The sequence below is a fragment of the Desmodus rotundus genome, chromosome 10 (genome assembly GCF_022682495.2).
Source record: "Desmodus rotundus isolate HL8 chromosome 10, HLdesRot8A.1, whole genome shotgun sequence".
NCBI lineage: Eukaryota > Metazoa > Chordata > Mammalia > Chiroptera > Phyllostomidae > Desmodus > Desmodus rotundus.
In genome coordinates this window covers 72,979,063-72,989,084 of record NC_071396.1, presented here as the reverse complement: position 1 = coordinate 72,989,084, position 10,022 = coordinate 72,979,063, and positions in this window count along the sequence as shown.

The following is a 10,022-nucleotide window of genomic DNA, read 5'->3' as shown; positions in this document are numbered from 1 at the left end:
GCAAAAGGCAATAAAAGCTTTTAATCTTACAATTTAACATTTCGCATTTTCTAGAAACTCTTTCTTTCATGTCTCATCTCACTTATTTGTAATTACTTTCAGAGTTGTTTCCTCATCCACCTGATTTGTTGTTTTGTTTTACAGCTTATTAAGGACTTTTAATAACTAAAATATTTTCATTATCAATTTTTAGCTGGAAAATGTAACAAAGTAAATGATTAAAAATCCAAAACAATTTGATATGGCAGAGTAAGGTATCACAAATTAAAATCCTGATAGAGTGCTTTAGAGAATAGACAACAAGAAGTAGGCAAAGATACAAGATTCTTTTAATTATTTTGTATTAAAGCACTAGGTGAAGAAATGATTATATGATGCCAAATAATGATGGAATTGTAAAATTGTAAACATAATTAAAATTGATACATTTCAGAGAAAATGGGCAGTACACTCACTCGCAGCCTCTTTTTCTGGTGAATGGTCATTCCCACAGCCATGGGTGCTTGGGCAGAGTGCTGTGTGGTCCTAAGTACAATTGTGGGAAAAGGGGGTACATTTTTTTCTTTCGAGAATTAAAAATATCAGGCCAGACTGTAGGTAGTTGATGATGGTTTGTTGAGCTGAAATGTCATGTACAGTCAGTGCTAGAATTGATAACATGGCAAACTATCATATAAGATAGCCTTCTTTATCAACTCCTGAGGGTAAATTTTATTTTAAAAAACCCATGAAATACATTAATTGAAAGTAATTGAATCTCCTCTATGGAATGTTTTTTGTAAGGTAATTAGGCTGTAGATAAACATATTCACAAGAAAATATAACCAATTGTGCATTCCATAAAGACAGAATCCTAGACTGAACTCTTTCTGCAAAGTCACCCCAAATAATTGGCACCTAACAGGTACTAGTTGATGTGGTTCTGATATTACCTTCTGTCACATCCTTCTCCTTTCTTATAATTTAGTAAATCTCTTCACCAAAGACAAATGGCTGAAGGTACAGATCTTTGCTTTTATCCTCTTAACCATTCTTTTCATTTTCTTGATACTTTGCCATTCAGTGACTGTCTTCTGAGTCTCTGGCTGTTTTACATGCAAGTTTAAGCTGAATCAGAATGGATACCTTTTGTGAATAACAAATACCTACAGGTCTCTTTGAGATTCCTCACATTACAACATGCAGTTTAGCCTTCAATTTGAATATATATATTCACAAAATATCTTTGCTTCTGTCAAATGTAAAAAAATGCTAAAATTTAGTTGGATTTGTTTTCTTTCTTAAAATAAGAGTGGAATAAAGATAAGCTAACACTGACTTTTTCTTTGTTCTTTCTGCACTATCTGGACTTGCTTTGTGTACTCTCTAAATGCAGTAGCAATAGGAGGGGGCACCTCAAGGTTGATGATGATGAAAATCACTTTAAAACAAAAAAAACGTTATGAAATTATACACTACACTAAACAGACAACATCAATCCTTTACAACTTACACATCTCTGTTTAGACTCCACTACCAATTTATATCTCTATGATCAAATAACTGCCTGATGTGAACTGAATTAGGCAACTGCTAATTATTATATATTTACTATATGTCAGGCACTCTGTTAGGCACTACACATTCATTACCATAGAGACTCTGAGATTTATTATACTGAAAATTCTTCCTTGCCCCCCAAAAGTTAATAAAACTGCCAAGAAATGTCCATGGGATAAACATGATTTTCAAATTATTCAGGGGCATTTTGATATACTGAATATGATCATCTTCATTAGTATATAAGTTTAATAAAGACAAGGCAAAAATCAGACTTATTTGTAAAGTATTCTAGTGCCCAGGACAGTATCTAGCTCATAAGAAGAACTAAAACAGTTTAATTGAATCAATGCAAGAATGTCAGATTACAAATGAACTCATAGCCATTGGTAGTAATGGAAGTAAGATCATTAATATTTACGAAATGGTACCAAATAAATTAGGGAAAGTACAAAGTAAGAGTTATGTAGAGAATCTAGGCAACAATGTTTCTCATAAAGCATCTCATATCTATGTGTGTGAAAAGTCATGAATGAGTAAACATAGACAGACACTGTTGACTAGGGAAGATCTTTCTCCTTCATGGCTATGGGAACAAACGTAATCTGAGTATCGCTTTGTTTCCTCATCTTCTAAACAGGACAATTGCACCTACCTTGCAGGGTTCTGTGAGGATTAGAGAAAGTTTACATAAAGCACAGTGACTTGTTCTTAATGATCATGTAAAGGATTTATTTCTTTACTTATTTAGTAAGCACCTATTTATCAAGTGCCTACTGTGTGACAAGTATTCTGGTAGATACAGGGATACAAAGTAAGAAAAACCCTGACCCATCCTCTCAGAGCAGAGATTTCAGTGACAGAAGAGGTTAAGCAAAGAATCTCTCAAATTAAAATTAATAATCACCTAGTGAGTGTATGTTGGTATTATTTATACTACTTATTTATTTTAACTCTAAGGATGCTTCTATAAGAATAAAAGTAACTGAATTTAGGAATTCTATAGAGGAAACAGTTGCTCTCTTTGGTTATTGGACATTTTAGGGTGAAACTTTAAATAAATTGTATAATGAATCATGTCACACACGAAGCTTTTACAAAGCTGCACATTTTTAAAAAACACTATCAATTCTATGGTCACACACAAGTAGTTTTTCTTCACGTTAATTTAAATAGGGCTAAAATATTAATGTTGATGAGACAGATATTTTGAATTATATAAGTTTTATAATAAATGGCACAATTATCTCCTTGTATTATTAACAGAAGTATGTGTAGCCCATGTAGAATTGACTTTGATAGGTGTTCGACTTCTCAAATTCATTCAAAACCTTTATAACCAAATATGAGAGGCCAGATATAAACATGAAAACTGAGAAGTCCAGTGGAGTAGTTCCAGTCCGAGTGTGAAGGCCTGCAGAGCAGAAGAACTGATGCCGGGGGTTCTGGGCCAGGCCTGAAGGCCGGAGAAGCAGAGGGCTGATGGTGTGAGTTCCAGACTCAGGACTGGAGCAGACTCACCTCGGTGGTCAGGCAATCGATAGCACAGGTGCTACTTCAGTGACTAGTTTGTGATATAAATATTTAAGATAGTGGAGGTTGAGTGCTATCTTAATCTTAAGCGATAGATTATATCATACACTTTATAATCTAAATACTTCACTATTAAAAGTTATTATCTTCTAAGATTTGCTTGTCTCTTTCCACCACTTTGGAGCCTGTGGAGGTCTGCTGGGAGCAGGACTTCTCAAATGACAAATACACCTGGAAGGCTGTGGTCCAAGGCCATTTTTGCCATGTATAAATGGGGACCCAGAATCAGAGAGGCACACAGCTCTTCTTAAAACTGAAGGTGTTTATGCTGAAAAAGAAACTGAATTCTGTCTCGGCAAGAGATGTGCTCATGTGTACAAAGCAAAGAGCACTTCTCATGGCAAACCAAAGAAAGCCAGGAGGGCAATCTGGGGAAAGGTAACTTGAAACAGGAGGTAGGGTTGAGTCAAATTCTGAAGCCAACTTTCTGCTAAGATCATTGGACACAAAACTTGTGGAATTCTGTAGCTCTCAAGGATTTAAACTATTGAAACATAAATAAATCAAAATGATTTTTTTCTCTTAAAAAAAGTGTTGTGTGTGATAGCAGAGATACAATTGAGTTAATCATGGAAAGATAAAACTATGCATCTTTTTTTAAAGGTAAATTTTTTTCTATGAGAGTGCTGTCCTACTTTTTTTGCTTTGCAGTCGGTGCTCAATCCACTGAGCCACATGTCATGTCCTACTTTTTTGAAAAATGTGACTAGTAATATCTCTTATCAGTTACAGAAAACGATATCAACAGCCAACATATACTGACCTAATAATAATTCCTTATGGATGCATAACAGTTATAGCTTATGAACCGTCTCCATGTGTTATTTCATTTGATTCAATCCCAAACTTAAGATATTTATTTTCTTTTTCCCAGAAGAGAAAACATAGTAACCAGATTTGTCAAAGGTGACATAACCATTAATAGCAGACAGTGGTTTTATCCCAGACCTGTAATGTCCATTCCAGAAGCAAAGTGGCGGAAGATGTGTCAAACTGAAGGCCGGCCACAGGCTGTCTCAGAAGCATGCGGGAAGCAGAACTGTCTATGAAATAGGATTGCCTGCTGTCATCAGGGGCCATTTTCCTTAGAATGTGATTAAAATGCAGAATATTCACCACTCTATTCTACTTTTTGAAAAGGAAGTTTTCAAATAAAAGTCACCAGGGACATTTACATAAGATGAATAAATGTTTCTAAAATTTCTTGGGGAAATATATTTCTAAAAAGCAAAAGTACGTGATTGAGTTTAGAATTTATAATTGTTTCAGACTAACTTCAATATAATATGCTAAATATTCCAAGTTACATTTTCTCAGGACGAGTTTATTTTTCTACATGAAAGACAATAAAAAGTAAGTAATGCAAGGGTGGAAAAAAGTAATGATAGAGGGGCTTATGTGTATGGGTATTTGAACAGAGCACTTCAAATCATTTATTTAGAGGTTTAAAACGCTATAAAATCCATGCCTTGCTATCAAACTAAATGAAGTTCGAAGTCTAATACCAGGCACTTTATGCACTGAAAATGGTCTTTACAGAAGACTTATGCAGAAACAAATATTATTGGCCACATTCACAGATGAAGAAGTTGAGGCTCAGGCAATTTAAGTAGTTTTCTATATTAACAACTATCCAGTGTGGTATGAAATGTTTGAACTTTCGAAATCTTTTGATGTGGTTTTTTATTTGTAGTATAGCCTATGTTGTTTTATTTTCTTTCCCCTTGAAAGTAACTTGATTGTTTCTCCTATGACAGTCATAAAATCAAACATTAAACTGGAATAGAGATAGTTCTTAAAAAAACCAGTTTCATCTGGTACTTTCAATAATTAACATATACAGTTGTCTCCATTTTCCCCCCACCACAGCCACCCCCACTTCCCACCCTTGATCCTACCCACCTTTGGTTTTGTCCAGGTGTCCTTTATACATGTTCCTGAAAACTCTTCCCCATTTCACCCCTATTATCTCCTCCTATCTCCCTTCTGGTTACTGTCAGTTTGTTCTTAATTTCAATGTCTTTGGTTATATTTTGCTTGCTTGTTTGTTTTATTGATTAGGTTCCACTTATAAGTGAGATCATATGGTATTTGTCTTTCACCGCCTGGGTATTTCGCTTAGCATAATGCTCTCCAGATCCATCCATACTGTCCCAAAGAGTAGGAGCTCCTTTAATGACTGTCATTGTTTTCTTTCTTTACAGAAAGTGACAATTTCTACACACTTCAACCCTTGAATTACTTCAAGGTAATTTGGTTCCAGCTCTGTTATCTAATGAAAAGTGCCTCCTATATCTCACTTCTGTCTTACTTTTTTTGTTGCTTGTATAATTTGATAATGCCAACAAGAACATGGATTAATGAGGGAAATTGGATGAAGCAACAGCTGCCTATCATAGAAAAGTCCCACAAGTGAATGTGCATGAGTGTGTGTGTGTGTGTGTGTAAGTCTTTACCCAGTGGAAGGTGAAAACATATCTGTGTAATAAGACAATGCAGACAGATTGCCATTTTACAAGGGTCATTAATAAATATCTCTCTGACTTCACGTAGATGTAGGATGTAAAAATTCCCAGGTGCTTGGTAGCTACTGATTAGCAGTTATACTTTCAGAAGCATTTCAAGAGAAAAGGAAGAAAGATGGAAGAGGTTGCCCTGGTTCTTACTGGCTTTACATTGTCAGTATTCCCTGTTCTCTTCAACTAGCTCTCAGCTACTCATCACTTCAGGGATGAGAATTTTTTCCTTACTTTCTTTCTTAGAAGTTACATCCTGGAATCTATTTTAATTTCTTTCAGAAATTAGGATCAAGAAAAGAATTCTTCATTGGATAGTAGTAAGAAGCTACCTAATTTATTCAGCCATTTCTTTTATTTTTATGTTTTGGACTTAAACTCAAATAGTAAATATGTTTAAGATATGAATGTGGAATAAAGATCACATTTTATATTAATATCATTGTATTTTTCATTTGAATGTTTAAGATTGAGTTTTGTGTGCTGAAAACCTATATGACAGATTTTTCTTTGGGGACATTTACAATCACAGAGTTTATTGTTTGAGAGAATGGTTTGGGGCATTACAAAATACTGCCTCTTTTATATGGCAGAGATTAGCATCCTCTCCTTCATGAAATAGCACTGATTTTGAAAAAATGAAGAACTCATGGACATGGAAAACAGTGTGGTGATTGCTAAGTGGGGAGGGGTAGGTGGAGGTGGAAGAGGGTATGGGGTAGTCAATGATAATGGAGAAAAATAAAAAATCTAGTGAAAACTAAAAAAGAAAAGAAGCTGTTCCCCCACTGGATCTGTATGACTGACGCGCTCACATTTGTAATCTCATCACTTCTCTGAAAAGTAGTACTCTGTGGCTCTCTTTCTCAATCAATTCTTTGATATTTAGAAACATCTTGCATTCTCTAATTCTCCCGACTTGCCCCAAATTCTACATGCCTATAGATATTAAGTATTTTCGGTAATCACAGGGAAAAAGTACAAAGTTAATAACTTTATAATTACACCAATTCCTAAAGTAGGGTTATAGCAATCAACAACTTTACTTCATACCATCTGTTGGTATTTAGTGTGATTATTTACCTTTAAGGACAGAAATTTTAAAGAAAAGTACATTTCAATAAGTATAACAAAACCCAGGAATCTACAATATTGTGTATACAACTTCAGAGAGAGAATTTCATTGACAGATTACCCTGCATGGCAAACACACTTATAAAAACAGAAAGCATATTTTTTGAAATTATAAGCAATGGAATAGCCTATAGGGGAAAATAAGCTAACATCTTTCCATCTTTACAGATTGCTGGTCAATAAATCACAGTTTAAAAGGAGCTGACATTATTATATGAGGCTTGAAGCACTAGAATCCTCATTTTCCTATTAAAAGGCATGTACAGCAATAATTTCTGTCATGGATTTGTATGTGTTTAACATGACAAATTATACCAGTAAGTCAGATTGACATTTTTTATGCATAAAAACACATTACAAGTATGAAAATTCATATTTGCTTATTGTAGAGAAAATGTAACATTGATTTAAAATTCAAATTAATTGTGAAATATATGTAGTCATTCTTAAAGCATCTACAACTTTATCAAGGGGTGGAGAGAATAGTAGATTTCTAGGCTTTAGGAATTTTAAATTTCATTAGAGGCAAAGATAATATTTCATTTTCTTAATATCAATTGGATTATAGATTTTTCAACAAATCAAGGTATCAATAATTTTTATGTCATTTTACAGTTTTATTTATAAAGCCAGTGAAGGGCATGTTCTCAGAATACCATCTTTAACTCTTTTAAAGTATGTTGCTATAAGAAGCCAAATTGTAATGATACAGCAAAAGAGGCCGCTGGCATTAATATAGGCAGCAAAGGTCCACATCAGCTGGGATTGACATCAGAGAAAGTTCCAAAGCCAGTTGCTGCCTAAGAGTGGTTGCCACTGGCAAAAGGATGAAATATTTTGTATTCACAGGGGGGTAGTATCTCTGCTACAGGTCCTAACTGGGACCTCTTGTAACAACCCAACAAGGAACAAGGCAGCCCACAAATGCAGCAAATGTGATTCATGAAACATAACTAGCAGGAGGGCAGTGGCATTGATATATGTGTCCAAAATGCTTTCAGAGAACTGAGGCCACAGTGCACACTGCACCCTAGAAATATGGCAAGAAAAGAGAATATGGAGAATCATAGTCAAGATCGACTGAGCTGGTCCAGAAGACACTAGAGCCACAAACTAGAGAAACAACCAAATGTTCATTTTGATGATTTATTGGGTTGTGAGTGTGGACTCTCATGAGAACGAGAAACTACAGAGGGCCCAATATTTCGAGAGCTTCCATGCTTATGGGTTTTGTCTCCAGGATACTACCAGGTTCTCATAGTGAACAGACAAGTGAAATAATTGTCTTTTGGGGTTTTTTTGGCTGGAGAAGGGACAAAGTCAACACTTTAGAGATACAAGGAAGCAACATATGCCACCTCATTATGTGTCTCTCTGACAATAGGATTATTTTATTTTTAAGAAACAAAAGACTCAGGAAGATACTTTGAACTTCTCCTTTACTGTCTAAAAGAATTTAGATAAAGGCCTGCTCCAGGAAGGGAGCTGTCCGCATACATAATGATCGTATAATATCCACTTGGTGTGGTGAGAGAGACTCCACAGGACCTAGAGATCAGCGCCGTCCACTCTGTGGCCCCTGTTGTCTCTGCATCCCCTTTCCTCTGCACGACCCAGCAAACATTTGGTTAAGCAAACATTTGCTTTTCCATCTTCATGTGAATTGCCTTCCTCACCTTTGGAAACCCAAACCATCACCCCTTTCTCCTGAGGTCAGGATGGCATAGAAACTCAAATCTTGGGTCCCATATGCATGCACATAATTCAATTTGATTATTCTCTTCTGTTAATCTGTCTTGTGTCAATTTAATTCTTAGGCCAGCCAGAAGAACCTAGAAGAGTAGAAGAAAACTCCCCACCCCCTTAACCCCCCACAACCCCCATAACGGAGTTATGCTTAGGGCCTTCTCCTTAACAAAGGTCTGCTGTAGGGGAAAGAAATTAGAGAGCCTTATCCAGTCTGAGGGAAAGGCAATTAGGTGGATCCAGTGCTTGAGCCTTTTTGTCTCTCCTAAGGTGGTGGAAAAGAGCTACACAGGCTCACTAAAAGCCTGGGATTTAATCATGGAACTATAGAAAATTATCTCTCCATATTCTACCACCGCATCAACAGTGCCCTTACTATAGTAACAGTGGTTACAAATGAAAAACCTGCAAAGTACAGATTCTTTTTATAAAGAGATTTTGGGGTAACCCCCAAATAATAGGAGAGACAAAAAGAATACTAGAGGGAATGAAACCTCTGGCCCCTATACCTACAGTAAACATTTAATACAGCCTGAATCCTAGCTGGATAAATGTAAAATTTCACACTATAGGTTTATTGCCTTAGTTCCTATTACTTCTTACATCATGTCCAGATTCCAACAAAATTAAGCAGGCATGTTAAAGGCATCATCACCCCAAAAGGAAACTCCTTATCCATCAGCTGCCACTCCCCAGCCCTTCCTTTCTATAGTCCCTGTCATGCACGAATAATTATTTAAGAATCTTACAACAATGTATTTAATTTCCCTCACCCTATACATTATATATGTAGGTTTATAATATATATAGATATAAAATATAAATAAAATAGAATGAGGGTGATTAACATATTCCAAAATGAGATAGTGATGATTATTGCAGAACTCTGAATATACTAAACACTGAACTGTGTATTTTAATGTGGTAAATTTAAAGTATGTAAATTATAGCTCAATAAAGATGATATTTTTTGGAAAGCTCACAAATCCACTTTAAGTCTCTAAAAATTTCCCTGTTCTGACTGACCATTTCAATTAAATCAAGTCATACAGAATACTGTCTCTTGTGGTTGCCTTCTTTCACTTACCATAATATTTTCAAAGTTCCTTCATCACTAAAAAAACAAAACAAAACTGTGGAATCAATTTACATTTAATGGGGTCACTGATAAGATTTTTAGCTGCTATTTGTTTTTTTATGCCTTTTGTCTATTTGTTCCTCTATTCCTATGTAACTGCCTTCTTTTGTGTAAAATAGATATTTCATACTGTACACACTAGAAGGAAATGCTAGAAGAAAACTCGGGGGTAATAAAATTTTTTAAATTAGAAAACAAAGCTATAAACCATAACAATTAGCTAAATTGTATATTATCAAAATTAAAACTTTTCGTGATTTAGAATATACTCTACTAAGTAAATTAAAATGCAAGCTGTAGGCTGGAAAAAATACTCAAAATCCATGTTTGACAACGGATTGTCAAACATGTATCAC